We start from the raw sequence: 21,679 nt of genomic DNA, 5'->3' as shown, positions 1-21,679 counted from the left end.
TTTCGATCAATGTTTTTCTTCTAACGAAAGTTTTATGCACTCTACACGTGTAAAAGTAGCTTTTCCTAAAATTTATATTTAAGAATAAGGTCTTCTAAATATTAAACCCATAATTATTTTATTCATGATGAGTTAGTACAATGGTAAGGTTTGAGTTTGTTTACATGGAGGTACAGGGTTTGAATCTTGCCCTATGCATGTAATGTGTTTCTTTTAGTATTTTCTTCTATTTCTTTATTTTTATTGAATCGGGTACTCCGTACCATATTTCACGTACTGTACGAAGTACATTACGATAATGTGATGTGCCGATATGGATGCGTCGGCAAGATAATGGCCGACCAAGGGGAGCTAAACGCGCACGAAGCCACGGAGCTATTTGATCGATTGGGGGTCAAGATCTCCCTTACAACAGCCTACAATCCAGAGGTGTACGGGAAGGTCAAGCAGGGGCATAGTCCGATCGTGAAGGAAATCGTAAGGGCTTGCAACGGACAAGTCGGGAATTGGCCACGACTCCTCCCAGATGTATTATGGGCCGACCGAACTACGCATCGTTCGGTGTCAAGGTATATGCCGGCTGAACTCATGTTCGGGCAAAAGCTGATCATGCCGGTAGAAAGGACAATCACCTCGTGGTTGGCGGTCGACTAGGCAGATGAGATTAGTCGGGAGCAGTTGTTGGTTGTGAGGATTTGATAACTCGAAAGGCGACCGGAGGACATAGAGGAGTGAAGGCGAAGGTGAAGGAAGTGAGACTGAAGAACAAGGGATGGTTTGACCGGACTCACTGACTGCGGCCGAGGAAGATAGAAGAAGGCAATTGGGTGTTGGTCTACAACATTAGCCTCGACAACTAGCACTGGTCGACGTGGAAGTTCGCCAGGCAATGGTTCGGGCCGTACGTGGTGACACTTGCGGGGAAGTGGATCAAGGCCTTCAAGAAGCGACAGGAGGCGGAACTGGATCCGGGGGTAGAGGACGAGGACGCCGACAAGGGCGGGGAGCTGGATGAGGACCTGATTGGCGACATTTCAGAGGAGGAAGAGTAAGGGATGAACCGGAATCTCCACTGCTTCACTGTCTAGCACATGCCGGAGGACGTGCGGTTTGGTGGGGGTGGATGTCATGCAGGATTCCGGCTACTCGGGGAAAAACTCACTGATTGCGTGTGAACAAGGGCATGCATGTATGCACATAGAAAGGGGATCTTGCATAAAACTATTGTAAATAACCTAGGACTAATAAGTACAAGGTATTGTTGTATCCGGGTATTCTCTCCCTGTGTTTTCTTGTTCTAGTCTCTCTATGTCGGATCAACATTTGTTTCTCTATTTCTTTCTCCAGGAAGTGTTGCTTCTCCCTCCACTGCACTCACGTGTCTACCTAAGTCTCTAAGCTCATGTGCTCGTTTCTGAAATCCGGCGATAGGGCTAGATCGGTTACAAGGTTTGCGAGCCCGTGTGCTCTGTAAAGGTCTCTTGCAACCGAGCCAGATAGGACACTACAAGCCTAGTAGTCTCTCTCCCTCGGACTCCTTGGTCCAAGATCCCTATAGTTTCGCCTGATTTGACATGTACATGTGGAAATCCGTGACATCGAGCTCCTCGTCCGGTCCGGTCCCACGTTCAACGACCCCTTTGGTTGAACGCTCCTTCACCCATCCGATTCCGCGCTCCTCGACCCTTGTAGTCGGTACGTTTGCTCTTGAGGCCCTTCTCAGCTCCGTTGTTGTCGCGGCAATGGCGCCCCTCGACCTGTCATCTCCTCTATATAGGCATCGGCTTCAGCTGCCTCCTTGTCCGCTTGGCCTTCATGTGATTCAGCTCTTCCAAATCACCATTTTCAACCGAATCGGTTGTCTCTGATTCGTTCTCGCTCTTGTCTGGATTGGCTATCTCCAATTCGTCCTCCTTCAGGTTCTTAACCACATCCGATCATGTCCTGGTCCTGGCCTTTATCTTTAGGTCGGCTTTGTCGCCTGTCTTGGCTTCCTTAGCTCTATCTCCCCCTTGTTCTGATGGCTCCGACTTTGGCTCATTCTTTTGATTGCTCCCCCTGCATCCGTCCTAGGCTTCTTCAGTCTTCCCGAAATCGAATTCCACATTCGCTTCATTTTTCGGAACTTCCGCTCTCTCCCTCTCACTCTCACTTTCCTAACTTCTCCCCCTCAAGTTCGGGATGTCGAGGTGTTGTAAGCCAAGAATACTCGAAAATTGCCGCAACTTGTCCAAGCCGAGAGCTTTGGTGAAGACATTAGCAACCTGCCAATCGGTTGGAACATACACAAGTTCCACTTCACTAGAGAGAACATGTTCACAGACAAAATGTTAGTACACCTTGATGTGCTATGTCCAGGCATGGAAAACTGGGTTCTTCGCAAGTTGGATGTTGTTGAGGTTGTCGCAATATATTATTGTCAATTCAGATACCTCCATATGCAAATCCTTCAAGAGCCTTTTAAGCCAGATGGCTTCGCACGTTGCAATAGCCGCTCCTCTGTATTCGGCCTCAGTGCTCGATAGTTGTAGAAACAAATAGCATGCGGAAGCAATAGAAAACAGAAAGCATAAAACAGGTTTAATGGAGAGCTTAACAGTACGTGGGAGAGACAGAGACAGAGAGAGAGCACACAGAAACTCAATTCAAAAAATACTACTCAAACTATACATCGTATGTGTTCAATGAACACTTTTATACAAATCCATCCGGACTGACAGAAGTACGGTGTACTTCAATGCTCACACGAGCGTCTGACACTAACTCCCTAGTAGACTAGTTGCTACTTGGTTTCCGATTACTGCTTGATCCAGCTAACCGGCTCCCCAGCTCACCGGCTCACCCTTCTGGATGCCGATCCGGATCCGGTTGAGCTTGCCGCTCAACACTCCCCCTCAAGCTCAATTTGAGGCCGGATCATAGTGCCAGTCTCTATGGCAACCGGTCCTTCCACCTGACTCCTTTTGGCGTCACTCCGCCTCGCTCGCGCTCCTCGTCCGGTTCGGTCCCGTTTGCCGCGACCCTTCTATTCCTGCGCACCTTGACTTCCTTGGTCGGCTTGTCTGCTCAATAGGCCCAATTCAGCTCCCTCGTTGTTGTGACTTTCGCTTTTGCCGATTCGCCGATACCTTCGTGTTGGCGTCGACTTTTGCTGCCTTCTTGTCCTCTTGGCCATGAATTGATCCGGTTCTTCTGAATCCTTCTATAGAACCGAATCGGTTGTCTCCGATTCGTTCCAGCTCTTGTCCGAATCAGTTGCTCCCGATTAGTCTTCTGGTTCTAGGCCCTTCACCACATCGGACCATGTCCGGGTCTTGGCCTTCTTCTTCCGGTCGGCTCTATCCTTCTTGACTCTGCCTTCGTTGCCGCTTGTTCCGACTTGTTCCGACTTGTTCGGATGTGTCAACTTCCTTTGTCGACTAAGCTCCTTTCTTCTTCCTATCTCTCCCCTTGTTGGTTCTTCCCCCACCGGCGCAATCGGCGGTCTCTTTGCCTTTGCCTGTTCCGGTGGTGTCTTTGTCCATTCTCCCCCTCAAGTGTGGCACGTCGAGATGCTAAACACCAAGCATTTCGGTGAAGTGTTGCAACTTGTCCGATCCGAGTGGTTTGGTGAAGATGTCGGCAACTTGCCGATCCGTATGAACATACCGAAGTTCAACTTCACCGCTCAGGACACGCTCACGCACGAAGTGGTAGTGCACTTCGATGTGCTTTGTGCGAGCATGGAATACGGGGTTCTTGGCGAACTGCATGCTGCTTATGTTGTCACAAAAGATCAAGATCGGGGTCGGCACCTCGATCCGCAGGTCTTGCAGTAGTCGCCGAAGCCAAATCGCTTCATAGGTGGCAATGGTAGCGCCCCGGTATTCAGCCTCGGTGCTCGACAGAGCCACTGTTGGCTGCTTTTTGCTGCTCCACGCAATAGCCGCACTACCTAGGGAAAACATGTAGCCGGAAGTGGAACGGCGATCTGATGCATCGTCGGCCCAATCGGCATCCGTGTAGCTGACTAGCTCTTCGGTCATACCTCGCCGGTATAACTGTCCCCGGCCAGCTCACATACCGCACTATTCGGTGCGCGCACTGAAGATGCTCGACGGTCGGCTTCTGTATGAATTGACTAATCACCGACCGGATAGGTGATGTCGGGTCGGGTGATGGTCAAATATATAAGGCTTCCGACAATTTGTCGAAACCGTTTCTCATCGCAGGCCAGTCGGGAGTTGGGACAAAGCTTCTATTTCCGGTCCAAGGGTGTAGAAATAGGGCGACATTCCGTCATGCCGAACTTGTACAGCATATTCAACACATAGTGTCTTTGTGAGAGCAATATGCCGTCGGGGGTTCGGATCACCTCGATCCCAAGGAAATATTGAAGGTCCCCCAGGTCCTTCATCTCAAATGCGTCCGACAGCTGGGACTTGAGTCGGCTGATTTCATCGAGTTCGAGTTTAGGTGCGTAATCTTTGCATTCCAAGCTCGAGGGGCTTGCTTCAGGCCATAAAGTGACTTCTTCAGCCGACATACAGCCGACTTGTTCATCTCCGACTGAAAACCGGGCGGTTAGGTCATAAAGACCTCTTCTTCTAGATCGTCTTGAAGAAATGCATTCTTCACATCCATCTGGTGAAGATGCCACTCCCTTGCCGCAGCAACCGCCAGCACCACACGAACCATCGTCATCTTCGCTACCGGAGCGAAGGTCTCATCGTAGTCGATTCCGTGGGTTTGTGTGTATCCCTTTGCCACTAATCGAGCCTTGTACCGGTTAACTGAACCGTCGGCATTGTACTTTACCTTGTACACCCACTTGCATCCGATCGGTTTACTGTGACAGGGAGGGTTAACCAGGTCCCATGTATCGTTGGCATCAAGTGCCTGCATCTCTTCCTCCATAGCGGCACGCCAATTTGCATCCCTTGCCGCTTCTACGTAGCTCTCCAGCTCACGCACTTCCGCCACCTGGGTCATGTACGCATAGTGATGCGCCATGTACTCATTGTACCCGTACCGCTTAACAAGTTCCTTGTGGCGGGTTGACCGGCGTAACCCACCGTTACCCGGTTTGAGGCCCTTCTTGGCCGGTTCAGTCTTCGGTGCCGAAGAGCCGTCATTTTCCTTTCCGGAGTCGGATCCGCTCTGATCCGACTCATCATTACCGGTTTCATAATCCGGCATCTTCTTCTTCCCCTTCTCTTTGCGCGTGAACCATCTCCTCGGTTCCTTGCGCGGGGAGAGCACGGTAGAGTCTACACTACTCGTTGGTTCCTCTTCTGACTTGTCGGATTGACCTAGTCTCTCATTCAGCCCACTCAAACGAAACGATTCCGAACTCTCTTCTTGAGTCCCGGATTCATCATCTTCTATCTGGACCGGTTCAGGCTCACTAGCCTCATCCTCCGATATCGGGTCGGGGTCGGAAGTCGGAGCCAGTAGGGCATACCATGATGCCGTCTCATCAAACTCAACATCACGGCTAACTTGGACCTACTTCGTCCGGGGGTTATAACACTTATACCCCTTTTGCTCATGTGAGTAGCCGACGAGGATGCACTTCTCCGATTTTGCATCCAGCTTCCTCTGCTTCTCATCCGGCACATGCACATATGCTATGCTACCGAAAATCCGAAGGTATCTCAAATTTGGCTTGCATGCGAAATACAGCTCATGCGCGGACACCTTGTCACCAATCCGGTTTTGGATGTAGACGGTCATCCGGACCGCCTCCGCCCAGTAGAAATGAGGCATGCTCTTCTCTTCCAGCATTGCCCTTGCCACGTCAACAAGCGACTAGTTCTTCCTTTCGGCCAAACCGTTTTGCTCCGGTGTGTATTTGTAGCTAAACTCTCTCTGAATTCCTGTTTGCTACAGATAACTGTTGAATTGGCCAGAAAAATATTATTTTCCGTCATCTGACCGCAGGCACTTGATCTTCCTCTCTGATTCCCGTTCCACCATGCTTTGGAGGTTCCGGAAACAGTCGAAGACTTCGCTCTTCCGCTCAATGAGGTAGATCCATGTGTGCCGGCTATAGTTGTCGATGAAGGAGATGAAGTATCGACTCCCGCCAAGACTCACGTTCTATGTTGGTCCCCATACATCCAAATGAATAAGGTCGAGCTTGTTACGGCTACGGTTTCGTTTGGTGGGGAATGGAAGCCGGTGTTGCTTCCCGAGTTGGCAGGCTTCACATACTTGGGCTTTCCGGCCACTGAACTTCGGCAAACCGAAAACAACTTGTTTCTTTTGCAAGACTTGAAGCCTCCGGTAATTGACGTGGCCAATCCGCTTGTGCCAGAGATCGATGTCTGATTCAATCTTCTATCCTTTGGCGAACAAAGCAGTGTCGACGTCATTGGTGTCGAGGATGAACATCCTCCCGTCTTTGCGCCCTTGCGCAATAATCTGGCCCTCCTCCTCGATGAAGCACCCGAGGTGCGTAAACCGCACCTGCAATCCCTGGTCGACGATCTGTCCGACCGACACCAGGTTCTTCGTGATAGTCGGAACGTGTAAAACGTTCATCAGCTTCCCCCTCTGTCCGACATGGCTCAAAGGGACTTCACCAATATGCACGATTGGGTGAGGAGTGTCGTCTCCGATTTCAACAACTCTCGGTTGTTCCGGTTTCTCCAAGAAGGAGAACCACTCTTTGTGGTTCATCATGTGATTTGATGCACTGGAATCAACGTACCACACTTCCTCCGATTTGGAAGTGGTCTTCTTCATCGAATTTGCCTCGTGCTTCATCACCATGGTAGGCCCCTTACCAGTCTTCCCGGTTCCGGATCCTTTCGATCCTTGCGCGTAGTGCGAGGTTTGCCGGTTCTCCAGACCGGTTTTGCTGGATCCAGATCTGTCTGAATCGGTGCGCTTCTTCCAGCACTCGCTTTCTCTGTGGCCCTTTTTGCCACAGTACCAGCATTCTGTGGCGGATTTGTCTTGTCGGCCTCCAGCGCCACCTTGACTCCCCCTGGTTGTGAAGGTCCCGGAACTATTGTCAGCACGGTCTCTGTGTCGTCGGTCTTGCCCTTGCAGGCTGCTTCCATTGCGTGTCGACCCGCCTCGTCCACCACACCCACGGGGCCGATCCGCCTCTGTGTACAGCATCCGGTTGTCGGTGGGTGCACTTGTTGACGCACCGGCGTGGTTCTCCTCTACAAGGAGCATCGACTGTAAGTCGAAAAATGACGGTGTATTCTCCCTCGTACATATTGCTGTCCGGAAAGCTCAGAACTTAGACGCTAGGCCCCCAAGACAGACCTGTACCATCTCGTCTTCCTCTACTGTGACGTTGATAGAGGCAAGCGAGTCACATATCTCTTTGATTCGGGCCGTGTAATCAGCCACCAACATGTCCTTCTGCTGGACATTGCTCAACTCCTATCGGAGTTGCAGTTTCCAAGTTGTAGTGCTTGCGGCGAACACCTTCTGCAAGTTTCCCCAAGCCTCTTTCGGCGTCTTGGCATCTCGGACATGGCTCAACAGCTGGTCTCCGACATTGGACGCAAAGCAGTACATCACTCTGCTTGCCGATTGTTCCCACACCGGGAAGTCCTTGTGTGCCGCATGAGGTGCTATGTCGTTAGCTCCATCAACATAACTCCAGTAACCATGCCCAAGCAGGTACTGGTGCATCTTGTATGACCAAGATGCGTAGTTGGATCTATCGAGCTTCTCCACCGGGAGCGAGCTAGTCATTCCTCTATCCATTTGTTTTTTTTTTTTTGTTCTTTACAAAGGTTAGGTTTTCTTCTTGCGAAAGCAAATGTTGGCTGCAGAGGTTCTCAACCCTCGCGCTTTGATACCATGTAGAAACAAATAGCTTGCGGAAGCAATAGAATATAGAAAGCAGAAAACATGTTTAATGGAGATCTTAACAGTACGCGGGAGAGACAAAAACAGAGAGAGAGCACACAGAAACTCAATTCAAAAAATACTACTCAGTCTGTACATCGTATGTGTTCAGTGAACACTTTTATACAAGTCCATCTGGACTGACAGAAGTACGGTGTACTTCAATGCTCACACAAGCGTCTGACACTAACTACGAGATATTAACTCCCTAGTAGACTAGCTGCTACTGGGCTTCCGGTTACTACTTGATCCAGCTAACCGGCTCCCCAGCTCACTGGCTCACTTGCTCACCGGTTCACCCTTCTGGATGCCGATCCGGCTCAGGCTTATTCAGCCGATCCGGATCCGGTGGAGCTTGCCGCTCAACAATAGTGTTACTGTCAATTGCTTCTTGCTTCTCCAAGCAATCGCAGCGTCTCCAAGTGAGAATGCAAACCTTGATATAGACCTACATTCACCAACATTTCCGGCCCAATCGGCATCTGTGTAGCTGACTAACTGTCTAATTACACTAGTCTGATCTAGCAACACCATGTCCTTCGTGTCGCTCACATATCGCAAGATTCGATGTGCGCACTGAAGGTGTTCGTTCTTCGGCTGCGACATAAACTGATTTATCAGACGACTGGAGAGTTGAGGTCTTGTTAGGTGATGGTCAAATATATAAGGCTTCCGACTATCTGTCAGAACCGAGTCGGATTACATGTCATTCCGGATTCCTGTCAAGAGGAGTTGCAACAAATTTACAATCCACCATGCCGAACTTGAAGAGCATACTCAAAATTGTTGGGAAAACAGGTCCCTCCGGATGGGAAAAAGAGAATGAACTAAATCGAAGAAACATGGGTAATTCGACCGAGGCCGAAATCAAAATCAAAATCGAAGATCAATTATATAACCGATTCGGGAGACTATATTTGTAAATAGTCTAAATGTGCCACATGTGGGCCATATCTGTAAATAGACAGAAAGTTGTATAAGTATAAATACAACTAGGGAAAACTTTATGTTTGAGGAATTATGTATCATTATCAGTTGTTACATTGTTAGAGAAGGTTGTTGCCTATGTAACTATGAGAGAGTGAGAGTTAGTGAGTAACTCTACGGCCGCCAGTCTGATGAAGGAGAGCTTAAGGTTGTTGCCTTGGAGCTTCTCATTGTACTCCTCCTATAATAGTGATCTGTTTGAAGTTTGTGGACTCCACGTGGTTTTTTTCCGTTTCGTATTTTCCATGTAAATATTTGTGTCTCTATATCTATTTAGTTTTATGTGTGTCTATGCACATTTATCTCTATCTTTGCACCCAAATACATATAAGAGCAACCGGTAGTGGTCGGTCATGATCCCAACAAAAACATAATGTCTTTGACTGATTAGTATGCCCTCTGGGGTGTGGATCACTTTGATCCCGAGGAAGTAATGAAGGTACCCCATATCCTTCATGTCGAATGATGCGGCAAGCTGGGACTTGATGCAACCGATTTCCTCCAAGTCAGCACCAAAAATGACTAGATCATCAACATAAAGCAGAATGCTTATCGACCCATTCACACCTCGCCAAATGAAAAGTGAAGATTCTGATTTCAACATAGTAAACCCCATCCTACGCAACCTCTGCGTGATCTTCGCATTCCAAGCATGCAGAGCTTGCTTAAGTCCGTAGAGGGACTTCTTCAGTTCGGGTTCAATCCGGGTTGAAATTTGGGAGGCTACACCATGTATACTTGTTCCTCAAGTTCTCCTTGCGAGAACGCGTTGTTCACGTCCATCTAATGCATATGCCATCCCTTTGCCGCCACTACCGTCAACAACACACGGACGATCGTCATCTTTGCGACCGATGCAAATGCCTCATCGTAATCAATGTCATGTTGTTACGCGTAGCCCTTGGCCACCAATCGGGCTTGTATTGGTTGATGGAGCCATTGGCATTGTACTTTACCTTGTACACCCACCTGCATCTGATCAACGTCACGCCCTTGGGGGAATCAACCAAATCCCACGTCTCGTTTTCTGCTAGTGGCAAGCCTATTTGTGTCCTTCACAACCTCTACATAGCTCTCTGGCTCATGCACATCCGCCACCTTCTCCATATACGCATAGTGATGCGCCGTGTAGTCATTGTATCCATACCGGTTACGGGGTTTTTCTAATGGGTTGATCTGCGCAACCTTTGGTTCGCCGATTTCAGGGCCCTCTTGGCCGAGTCTGACCTCATCTCCAGAGGTCCATCATCGGATTCATTCTTATTCGATGCATTGGCCTCTATGCCATACTCCAGAATCTTCATCTTCCCCTTCTCCTTGTGCGTAAGCCGTCTCCTCGGCTTCTTACGCGGGGACTGCACGGCCGAGTCTTCGCTACTCGCCGGCTCATCATCTGACTGGTCGTTCTAAGTCAGCCTCTCATTTAGCCCACTTAGCCAAAATGAAATTGGACTCTCCTCAAGAGCATTGATATCCTCCTCAAGCAGAGGATTGGCCTCACTAGCATCATCGTCATAATTTAGAATGGAGTTGATGGGGGTTGGACGTGGAGGCAAGTACCATGAAGCCAACTTGTCGAATACGACATCTCGGCTAACTTAGACCTGTTTTGATCAAGGGTTATAACACTTATAACCCTTCTGCTCGTCCGAGTGGCCGACCAAGATACACTTCTTGGCTTTGGCGTCTAGCTTCCTCCGCTTCTCCTTCGTCACATGCATATATGCTATGTTGCCAAACACCCTCAAGTGTGCCAAGTTCGGCTTCTTCCCAAAGTACAACTCGTGTGGCGATACGTTTCCTCCAACTGCAGATGTCTCTACAGGTAAACGGCCATCCTTACCGCTTCGGCCCAGTAAAACTTTGGCATGTGCTTCGCCTCAAGCATTGCCCGTGCCACTTCCTCTACTATCCGATTCTTCCGTTCAGCCACACCGTTCTACTACGATGTGTATCTACAAGAGAACTCGCATTAGATTCCCTCCTTCTGCGGATAGCTTGAGAACGGGTCAGAAAAGTACTCTTTTCTGCCATTAGACTTGAGGCACTTGATTTTCCGGCATGTGTCCCATTTGGCAAGGCTCTTCACCTTCAAGAAACAGGAGAAGACTTCGTTGTTCTTCTCGACCAAGCATGCCTAGGTGTGCCGAATGCAGTCATCGATGAGGGTTACAGAGTAATGACTCCCACCGATACTCACGTTCTACGCCGGCCCTCACACATCTGAATGGATTAAATCGATCTTGTTACGGCTCCGATTGTGCACATTGGGGAATGGAAGTTGGTGATGCTTCCCAAGTTGATAGGCTTCGTAGACTTGGCTGTTCCAACCACTAAATTTGGGTAGACCAAAAACAATGTTATTTGTTTGCATATCTCGAAGCCGTGAGAAGTTGATGTGGTTGAACCACTTGTGCCACAGGTTGATATCTTATTCGACTTTCTGCCCTCTAGCAAACATAGCGGTGTCGAAGTCGTTCGTTTCAAGGATAAACATCCTCCTTGTGCCCTTGCGCGATGATCTTGCCTTCTTCTTCGATGACGCATCCGAGGTGTGTAAATCGATCTTGCATGCCTTGGTCGACAATTTGTCCAACCGACACCAAATTCTTGGTGATTGTCGGCACATGCAAGACATTATTCATGATTCCTCTCTGGCCGACATGGCTTAGGGGGACATCTCTGATATGTTCAATGGGGTGAGGGGTGTCGTCACCGGTTTCGATGACCCCTGGTTGTTCCAGCTTCTCGAGATAGGAGAACCATTCTTCAAGGTTCATCATGTGGTTTGATGTGCCGAAGTCGACAAACCACACCTCCTTCAATTTTGAGTTGCTCATCGCCATCAAGTTGGCTTTGTGCTTCATTACAAAGGCAAGGTCCTATCTGGCTCACCCTGAACCTTCAGCATAATGCGATCTTTAACGCCTATCTTTGTCCCCTCGGCTCAATCTAGATAGGTCCGAATCAGCTCGCTTCTTCCAACACTCACTCTCTCTATGGCCCTTTCGTCCATAGTACCAACAATCCGTTGCAACCTTTCCTTGCCGACTTTGGGCTCCACCTTGACTCCCCCTGCTCGTAGAGGGTCCAGAACTGTTATCAACACCACCTCTGTGCCATCTTTTCTGCTCTTGTCAGATGCCTCCAATGCGTGCCGACCCACCTTGTCCACCATGGCCACAGGGCTGATCCACATCCATGTACAACATCTTATTTTTGGCGTGCATATTAATTGACACACCAATGTGGTTCCCCTCTACAAGGACCATCGACAATAAGTCTAAAAATGAAGGAGTATTCTCTCTTATGCAGATAATTATTCGAATCAGCCCGTATTTCTGAGCTAACCCATCGAGGCATATTTGCACCATCTCGTCTTCGTCCACAGTAACACTGATGGACCCAAGTGCATCACAGATCTCCTTGATCTTTATGGTGTAGTCAGTTACCAACATACCTCCTTGTCAGATGTTGTTCAGCTCATGTTTGAGTTGTAACTTACGGGTTGTGGTGTTGGCGGTCAATACCCTCTTCATGTTCCCCCAAGCATTCTTCCGCGACTTCACGTATCTTATTTACCCAAGCATCTGGTCATGGACACAAGAGGCAAGGCAGTACAAGACTTAGCTTGTTGCTTGCTCCCAAGATGGGAAGTCTCTCTGTGTCGGCTCTAGTGGTACTTTGTTCGCTCATTTGACATAACTCCAGTATCTGTGTCCAAGCCAGTACTCTTGTATGTCCAAGATGCGTAGTTGCTTCTGTCGAGCTTCTCCATTGGAAGCAAGTTGCCCATTCCTTTGTCCATGTTCTTGTTGCTCCGGAAGAAAGAAATGTCTCTATGTAGTCTTTGCTTTTCGATTGGCTACAGAAGATTCTCAACCCTCGCATCTACTACCATGAAAAAGAATATGTGCGGAAGCTTGAGAGTTAACAATATAGTTAGTTACGCCGAATAATAGACAACAATTAGGTAAACACAGAGAATGGAGATACACAATGAGAGAGAGTGTGTGTGTGTGAGCAAACAACAGGAATGTATTCAAAATAATAATGCTTTGTACATATGATTGTGCTCATTGAGCACTTTTATACAAGCCCTAACAGCGGGTTGACACGAGTACTATCAGTACTTTTATGCTCATGAATGAGCCTGACTCTGCCTATAATATTCCTATTTACTAAAGTAGGAATAAAGGCCCCTAATGACCAGCCGATTCGGCTTTCAGTTTATTCAGTCGATTCAAGCCTAGCCGATCAGTCTCTATCTGATTCGGCTCTCGGCTTCTTCAACCGATCCGACCCAAGTTGAGCTTGCTCGTTCAACAATGACCATCAACATATGATATCAATTTTCTTATCTGATCTTTTATTGGTCCAATCACATTGCGGCATTTATCAACACATTGACCTTTAAACCCCAATATGTGTGCTTTAATTCTGTGTGGATCACCAACAAATACATGCTTGCAATGTTTGCATTCATTTACATGCATTCCTTTGTCATTTCTTTTCACCACAATAACATGATCCCATAAAAAACTCTTTTGCTTACCTATACTACAATCACATTGATGTATACATTTGCAATTTAGGAAGTGATTTCATAAAAATACAATCACATTGGTGTGAAAATAAAACAAAACATACTACAATCACATTGATGTATAAATTTGCAATTTAGGAAGTGATTTCATAAAAATACAATCACATTGATGTGAAAATAAAACAAAACATAAGAAAAATACACAATGCACATTCAAATTTTCAATAGCATATATGATGTATTTTGACCCCAAATTGGATTCCCTTTGCATATATTAGCCTATAACAAGCAAGCCTACTACCTTGAGATAGAAAGAACCAAGCATTCTAACAATTAGCATTCTAACAAGTAAATACAATCATGCAATTAAGAAACAATGTATTTGTCCATAGCGTTTGTTTGATCATCTCTACCAAGTATATCCAAATTAATAATTGGTGTCACATTAACCTTTCTCCTCCCAAGGTAGAAGTACTCAATGATAGCATCAATTTCAAAATGTGACACTAATTATTAATTTGGATATACTTGGTAGAGATGATCAAACAAATGTTATATGCGTAGATACCAAAAATTCATTAGCTTAGCTTTGTGGCCCTCTTATTCAATAATAAATCAATAACTCTCTTCCTTATGAAAGAAGAGAGAAACGTAAGACTGTTGTATTCAAATCAATAGTTTGCATTGTTTCGAGTGAGTTTTATGAAATAATTTTACAATGAAAGCAAATCAAACCCATTATTGAAGACTTTAACTCACGATCTTAGGGAATCACACACTTAGTCTTCAACATTATGTCTAAATATTAGAATTCTACATCAGCCTACATGCAAGCCTACTACCTTGAGAATCTGAGATAGAAAGAGCCAAGCATAAGCAAAATTTGAGATATATGGGACTACAAGTAACTGTAAGTACCTTTAAAGAAGAATCAGACAAGACAAATCGTTAAGGCCACAAGCAGGTGAGGATGGATGGAGGGTGATTGCAAGGAATCGGGATGGAGGGCAGAGAGTGAGGATGGATGGAGGGTGATTGTGAGGAATCAGGATGTCCAATGGAGAGCCCCAAGTGGAGGTTGCGTCCCTTGTTCGTTTTGTCCTTCTCAAATTTCAATGCACCGCGCGTATATCAAAAAAAGAAAACCCTAAAGGAAACAAATACCACGTATCATACGCAAACTTATGCAAATGTTCGCATACATCTACTAAATTGGACGTACACGAATATTATGAACTAGGGTTGTAAGTCACTTTCGAGAGTCTGTCCAAGAAGGCATGGCTTTCCATGATCGATACTATCGTGCATGTTTACCAATACCTTCTCTCATACACTAAACGATACCACGGACATCTCTACGTACTTGTCTTATACAAGTATGTTGAGACCATCCCAACCCAAACCCGTGGAAGTGATGTCGTGAAGTTGAGGCTTCAAGATATCTAAATGAGCTTAAAAATATTTAGAAGTACATTTTCTATTTGGACCTTGCAACAAGGAGCATGTAGGAATTTTCGATTTGTGAATCGGAGTTCAGAATCCCAAGATACAGCATCCTAAAGGATCAATGCTACCTTCAAGATCACTCAAGACACAAACGTAATTATATCAAAGGGGGAGTTGAAATTAAAATAGGGTGATTTTGTAATTTCTCAATTGTAAAAAACTAAAATAGAATTTATAAATAAAATTGCACATGCATGAGGCGGTTTGTCTTTGAGGACAAGAGATTATCTAATAAAGAAATTATTAGTGCTTTAATCACAGTATCCATCATGCATAGATTGCCATTTATTAGTGAGGATAATCATAATTGGTTTAAATCTTATCGAGTGTTTGGGAGGTAAAGTTTTTGAACCAAGTTTAAGAAATATTCATGTCTAGAAACCATCAAACGAACCAATGAACAAAGTAAATTATCTCGCAATAAGAATGTATTCAATTCTTCAAACCAAATAGCATCAAGATAATGTCGACCAAATGTTCATAACTTATATGAAATAATTAGAACTTTACATCAAACAAATGTTATTATCCTCTTTTAATGACCAAGGTGATCTGAGTTTTTTCATATGCTTTTTCTAGAGTTAATATTGAACTTTAGTAATATATAAATAATCATGTATTGTATTTTATTCACTAGGAAACACTCTGAGGAAAAATGGGTTAGATATTCCATACATTCATATATATGACTTAATTGGTGCTAATACCACAAGCAACAAAACAAGACAAAATGATATCGATGAACTAAGAGGATTAAGAGAAATTTTCTTAGATTGATTGGACAAAGTAATGGAGATGTTAACATAACATACATAGATAAGTGAAAGCATATATAAATCCTTGTACTTGATCAATATATGCTTCATACTTTTTTAACACAATATTATTGAGTGCATATTCTAAAAGATTCCACTATTTTATGTTATCGACTATAAGACATGAGTGTATATTGGCATGTATTTGTCACCAACATATCGGTTAAGCCCAAAGTTTATATTGGGATTGTTTGGATTATGGAATTGTGCTTTTATCCAAAAAGAATTGTTTATATTGATCTGCAAGAGGAATAAAAAATGAACAATTGATTGAATTGGGAAGAATTTTTAAGCATTTATAAAGCAGATGAATTGGTATGAATAAAGATTGCAACTATTGTGCATTGGACAATATGCATCGATAGTAATTATGATGGAACAACAAACTATTATTTACGTACCTTAGAATACTAGATAAAGGCTATGGTGGCATTATGAAAACAAACCTATGAGATGGTAAATGTTTTGCTCAGTACGATTGACAACACTATTGTTGACTTTCTCTTTCACATCTTGGAGGGTTTTTGATGGATAGATGGATGTCGACAATATAGTACCCTTAATTTCTCTCATCTTATGTTTTATGCACGTCTCCATGAGCTCTACAGCTAGCATGTGCCGAGTTTCTCGCTCTTTTGCCTAACTGTATCCATGGTTTAGCAAAGCTTGGCACTCCACAATCATCTAAGGAATGTTTCTTCTTAAGAGACTCCATAATCTCTCCTTTACTAGGAAGTTGATGATCTCTATATTGTAATGGTGTAAGATTGTAAGAATGTGGATATATCTCAAGGTGATCGCATGTTATTCTGCATGTACCCTCATATCTTTTAACTATACTTTTTGTTCTTGTATTCTAAGATGTATAACAATTGCTACTACTCAAGAAACACCGCATGAAAATGAAGCATTGAATCTCCTCCAACCTTTTTAAAAACTCAACGTGAGCTTCTTCATTGAGTAAATTGTTATTCTTCCTTTTAATAGATAGCGTGTAGTGCATCCCTATGATTTTTAATAAACTTTAGAGAAAGAGAGAGAGAGAGAGAGAGAATTATAGTCCAATAAAAAAACTTTAGTGGAGAATTACTCAAGGCATGATTTGATACCGAAGAAAGCATATGTGTTCCATTATACATGATTGCTGCATTTTAAGATCTAGCTAGAATTATCAAAGGTCAATATAGAACTTAAGTGCACGATCATGCATACAAATAATTTGACCAAGGATATAGAGGTGTACCATACATCTTATATATAAAGAAGATAGGACACAACTCTAGCAAGTATTATTCATAACTATAAGAAAAACGAAGTATTATATGGTAGCCAGTGGCTACATTCTAATGCATAGCCTTTTGTTTATGAATGCATTAAATATTTAGGAATTCATAAAATTGAGAAATGCAGAAATCTTTTTTTTTCCAAAAAAACTCCTTCCATTAGTTATAAAATTTTACAGTTGAGAGTATTATATACAAACCCCTATAGGGACACAATAGTTCTATCTTATGTGAATGCCGACAGACTCAAGAAATGCACAAAGTTTGCCTCAAAAGCTTGAAAATGAGACAAATAATGGTTCCTTAAACCAGTTTGTAGCGTTGGAGTGTGAAATAATAAGAATTGTTATTTAAACCAATTTTGTATGGAGCATCGTGGGTTAATATTAAATATTCTGTTTTATGAGTGTATGCAATCCTCACAATTAAATGTATATTCAGTCTCAACTAGAAAACATTTTGTCACATTAATGATGTCTTCTCAACATAGCCAATGTCACATGGCATACATATTGTTACCTCTCAATTGTTTTGTTTATTCTAACATTGTGAGTCATTGTCACCTTGAGAGAGGGTGCTCAAAAAGATGAACTTAAAGATTATCACATCACAACATAATTTAATATAGATATACATCGATAACCAAATGACTAAAAACAATTCACAGAGGAACAAATACATATCATACAATATGGTCTTTGATAATGCCCAACAATGACCAACTTGGGCTAGTCCCAATTATACCTCCGTTATTAACTCTTTCTTTTTCCATCTAAAATTAGTGTATGTATTAAAACAACATGACAATGCGAAAAACCTTGGTGCCTCTATTCCGATAGTGAGGATCGTAATGCTACTTAGACCCTCCATGTTGTTGTAAGATTAACTAACACATTTGTTGAGTAAAGCATTAGCTCCGTGAGTGAAAGCCCACCAAAAGTGTAACAATATTTTCCCAATCAATGATTGCCAAATTTATTATATGACAACACAAATGGCTTTAGCAATCAAGCATGTAAGGATGTTGGTCATCCAATGAGCAAAGGACAATTGAAGGACTCAATTGCATGCCAAAAGTGTAAATAGATTAAGGGTAGTAAGTGCCTAGGTAAGAAAGTTAATTCTTGAGCAAGTCAATAACCTTGTAATAAGGTTGTTGGGGGAATCCACCAACCTAATCTAAATAAACCATGTATTAGCAATCGGCAATGGTTTAGTTTGGTTCGAGAGTGTCAAACTCAAACCGTTTAAAACGGAATTGTTACAAAAAAATTAAGCTCAAACCAAATGGTTAGAGACTTTTAAACCGTTAAACCATTAGCAATTCAATTTTGGAATTAAAGTTAGGTCAAATTTCAAATTTTCACACTTTAATTTTAAAGATTTTAAAATTTTCAATATTTCATATTTGAATTGTTCAAAATTTAAAGATATTTCTTAAAATATCAAAATTAGGGCTAAAATGTTCAAAAAAATATCTTAACAAATTATCAAGTGTCAATACTAAACAATCAAATTGTTAAACCGATAAAGGCTTGAACCGAACCAAAACCAATCCGTTTACAAAAACCTAAACCTAACCATTTAAACCATTAAGCCATGGTTTTGCAATTCGGTTTGATTCAAACCGAACCATAGCCTATTGATTGCTATATGCATTTTGAAGGGGAATGGTAATATAGTGAAGTGAAGTTTAGCTTATTTTATTATGTGCAACGCTTTCATCTTCTATTATTATCTTAGTTGCTTTCTTTGTTAGTGACCTCCTATTTGTAAACAATGTCATTTGCTACCCAAGTAAGGTAGAAGCATTCAATGCATAGATTCAATGTAGTGCGATACTAGTAGGGACTATTTTGTTATTGGTATAGCCATCAACATAAACATAAAGAGAAGAAACCTTCTGATAGTCTAAGCAGGGGTAAGAAAATTGGTGTGTGGATCAATAGTAATTATGGAAAAAGATATACAATGTTGAAACTCATGGCACATACTTGTTACCATAGCATATGTGAATATTTAGAGAATCTCATGCATTAGAATAGATAGATGTGCCATGTGTTGAGTTGTGTATGAGAGAGAGAGAGACATAAAACTATAAAAAAACGCTACTAATCAAATTTTAATCAATACTTTGTACAAGGGGGGCCTTGATTTATACAATACTTCTATGCAAGTACACATAGAAGTTAGGATCAATCTAGTAAATATAAGTGAGTGAGTGAGAAATATAAATAATCACCTCATTCAATTATCTCATGTTCAAAACTTTAACATCTACATACTCCCCAAGGAATGTGTGTCGAGCTCATTATCTCAACAAGAGTCTTCAAGTTCAACTACCTCAAGCTCGGGGGGTCAAGCTGACATAGGCAATTAGCATTATTGAAAATTGTTCAATCATGTCTACTCCAAGTGCTTTGTAAATATATCAAACATTTTTCAATTAGTCTGGATGTTTTGGAGATCGACATCTCCAAGCACTTTCCTCTCTCTAGTGGTAATGTGTACATCGAACATTTTCTTTTGTTTTAGTGTTATGTTTTTAATATTTTCATTATCGATTCATGCAAGCCTTTGATTGGATGCTAAAGTTCTTGAGAATTCGCGTGAACAAATGCCCCAAAACAATGCCTTTCTGCTAGAGAGAGCCAAATTTGGTGTGGTCCAAGAAACAACGTCACTTCTTCCCGAGGAGAAAGTGGAGCCCATGATATCATCAATCCATCTAACTACTAGCCCCAATTATTGTCTCGATAGCCTTCAAATCATATCAGAATTCCACAACCAATCTTTATCCTCTTCCATGGTTGCAAGTTGCAACTGCCTTTTGAGTGAGTGAATGTGTGTGTGTGTGTGTGTGTGTGTGTGTGTGTGTGTGGAATATTTGGTTTTCAGAAGTTAAGCTCTTCAATGTCAACACAATTTTCCTCTACCAAAAACATTTTAAGGAGGCCTAAGAATGATGAAGTCTTTTTTCTAGTGAGGATAGCAATCATGAATGGGCAAAATCGTCATGAGAGGCAATCCTCATCAACCCACACATTGATGGAGGCAAGAGCATCATGTAACAACTCGACTTTACGGATTGGTTGTTGATGGACACACCACCCTTTTGTTGAATGTCATTCAACACTTGTTGAAGTTGAAGGTTGTGGGTAGTTGTGTTAATGGCAAAGTCCTTGTTTAGGTTTTCCCGTTATTCCTTCATCGTCTTCTCGTCCCATACAAGTTGCATTTGTGATGATAGTGTCAACTTGCTAAAGAACATGAAGTACGGGTTAATGCACCATCCATATAGTCTATAAAAGTAATTTATGATGCATCAAAAACATGGAAGTTAGGATTTGAATCAAAGTAGTTGATAGCACAATATACCATGAGTTGAACAGAGAAAGAGCCTGCACGATGAAGACCACCATATCGCCTATCACCACCCAGCCTACCACTACTCAGCCTTCCGCCACTCAGCCTGCTGCCACCCAACTTGCCGCCATTGCCCAACCTGTCGTCCAACCTACTATAGGCGATGGTTCTCCCACAATAGCTGCGAAAAAACTGTTTGTCCCCTTCAGCCTACCTACTATAACCAATCCAATTGTCGTGATCAGACTCTCAACCTCCTCCATAACCCCGGTCTTCCTCAATGCAACAAAGAACCAGGAGCAATTGTTGCGCCATCGCGAATAGTCTAATCGGGGCTCCTGTGTAGCTAACCCAGATATCACACCTATTTCAAACAACATAGTAGAGCTTCTGTTGTCAGAACAAGATCGAGCACATATCGTAAGAGAGATTCAGCGTCTAGAGAAGAGGACTATCAGTGTGTAGGTTTTGGGCATTCGTCCTCGGCGTGCTCATCTTCGTTTACTGTTGCAAGCCGCTTTGAAACAAGATGTTGACCACATCACGGATGTCCAAATGCTTGGAACTATTATCACGTGGAGTTTAAGCTCAAACGAATGGTACTGATCTTACTAGCGAAGAAAACAGTGGCAGTCAAGGGAGGATGGGTTTTATTCCACAAGTGTATTCACAACTTTTCCGCAAATCAGGTACTTCATGATTTAGATTCATATCATACATGTGTGGCAGTGTTTTCCAATTTATGTAAAGAATGGGTGCCTTTTTTGCATCTAATTACCAACACTATTGGTAAAGTCTTGGAAACTTATGATAAGCCTCGTTAGATCGAGGATAGGTATATGGGAGCTACATCTACAAAACTTTTGATTTCTAAGTCTACAGATTTGCCCTCAAATATCTTGTTGCCTAATTTACTTAACTCAGGGCAAGAATCTTATTCTCAGAAAATCTTGTATAGGGGTTTGCCAAATCAATGTTTTCGTTGTTTTGGATTTGGCCATTTGGCAAAACATTGCCCGAAATTTAATAAAGACACAGTCAAGCATGTACCCAATACAACTATAGTTCCGTATAAGGTTAGATCTGATGATTGGACTGAGGTAGGGCATAGGAAGACCTCTTCACATGTATCTCATGACAAGTCTCCTCATGTGTCAATTAATAATTTAAAGGAATTTCCCCCCCTTACAAAATAGGTATTACTCCATGTAGAAGAGGATCGGTCACACGAAGTGAATACTTCAGATCAGTCATCATCCCATCTTTCCCAACAGAGATTTAATTCGGGTTTTTCCTCACAAAAAACAGACTTGATTTCC

At 43.3% G+C, this 21,679-nt stretch overlaps 1 long non-coding RNA gene across 1 annotated transcript; it reads right to left on the bottom strand.

Annotated features, from left to right (window-relative positions):
* Positions 1-15,646: 15,646 nt before the first annotated feature.
* On the bottom strand, positions 15,647-16,671 carry LOC147853271 (uncharacterized). Its single transcript, XR_015531300.1, has 2 exons — positions 16,158-16,671; positions 15,647-15,951 (listed from the first exon to the last, which is right to left on the bottom strand). It is a non-coding gene; the product is annotated as an uncharacterized LOC147853271 (long non-coding RNA).
* Positions 16,672-21,679: the final 5,008 nt, after the last annotated feature.

The sequence above is a fragment of the Azolla caroliniana genome, unplaced genomic scaffold (assembly GCF_043228905.1).
Source record: "Azolla caroliniana isolate FFs.n. ecotype wild unplaced genomic scaffold, voAzoCaro1.0.p SCAF_17, whole genome shotgun sequence".
NCBI classification, from domain to species: Eukaryota; Viridiplantae; Streptophyta; class Polypodiopsida; order Salviniales; family Salviniaceae; genus Azolla; species Azolla caroliniana.
This window is presented reverse-complemented; position numbering and strand designations above follow the sequence as displayed.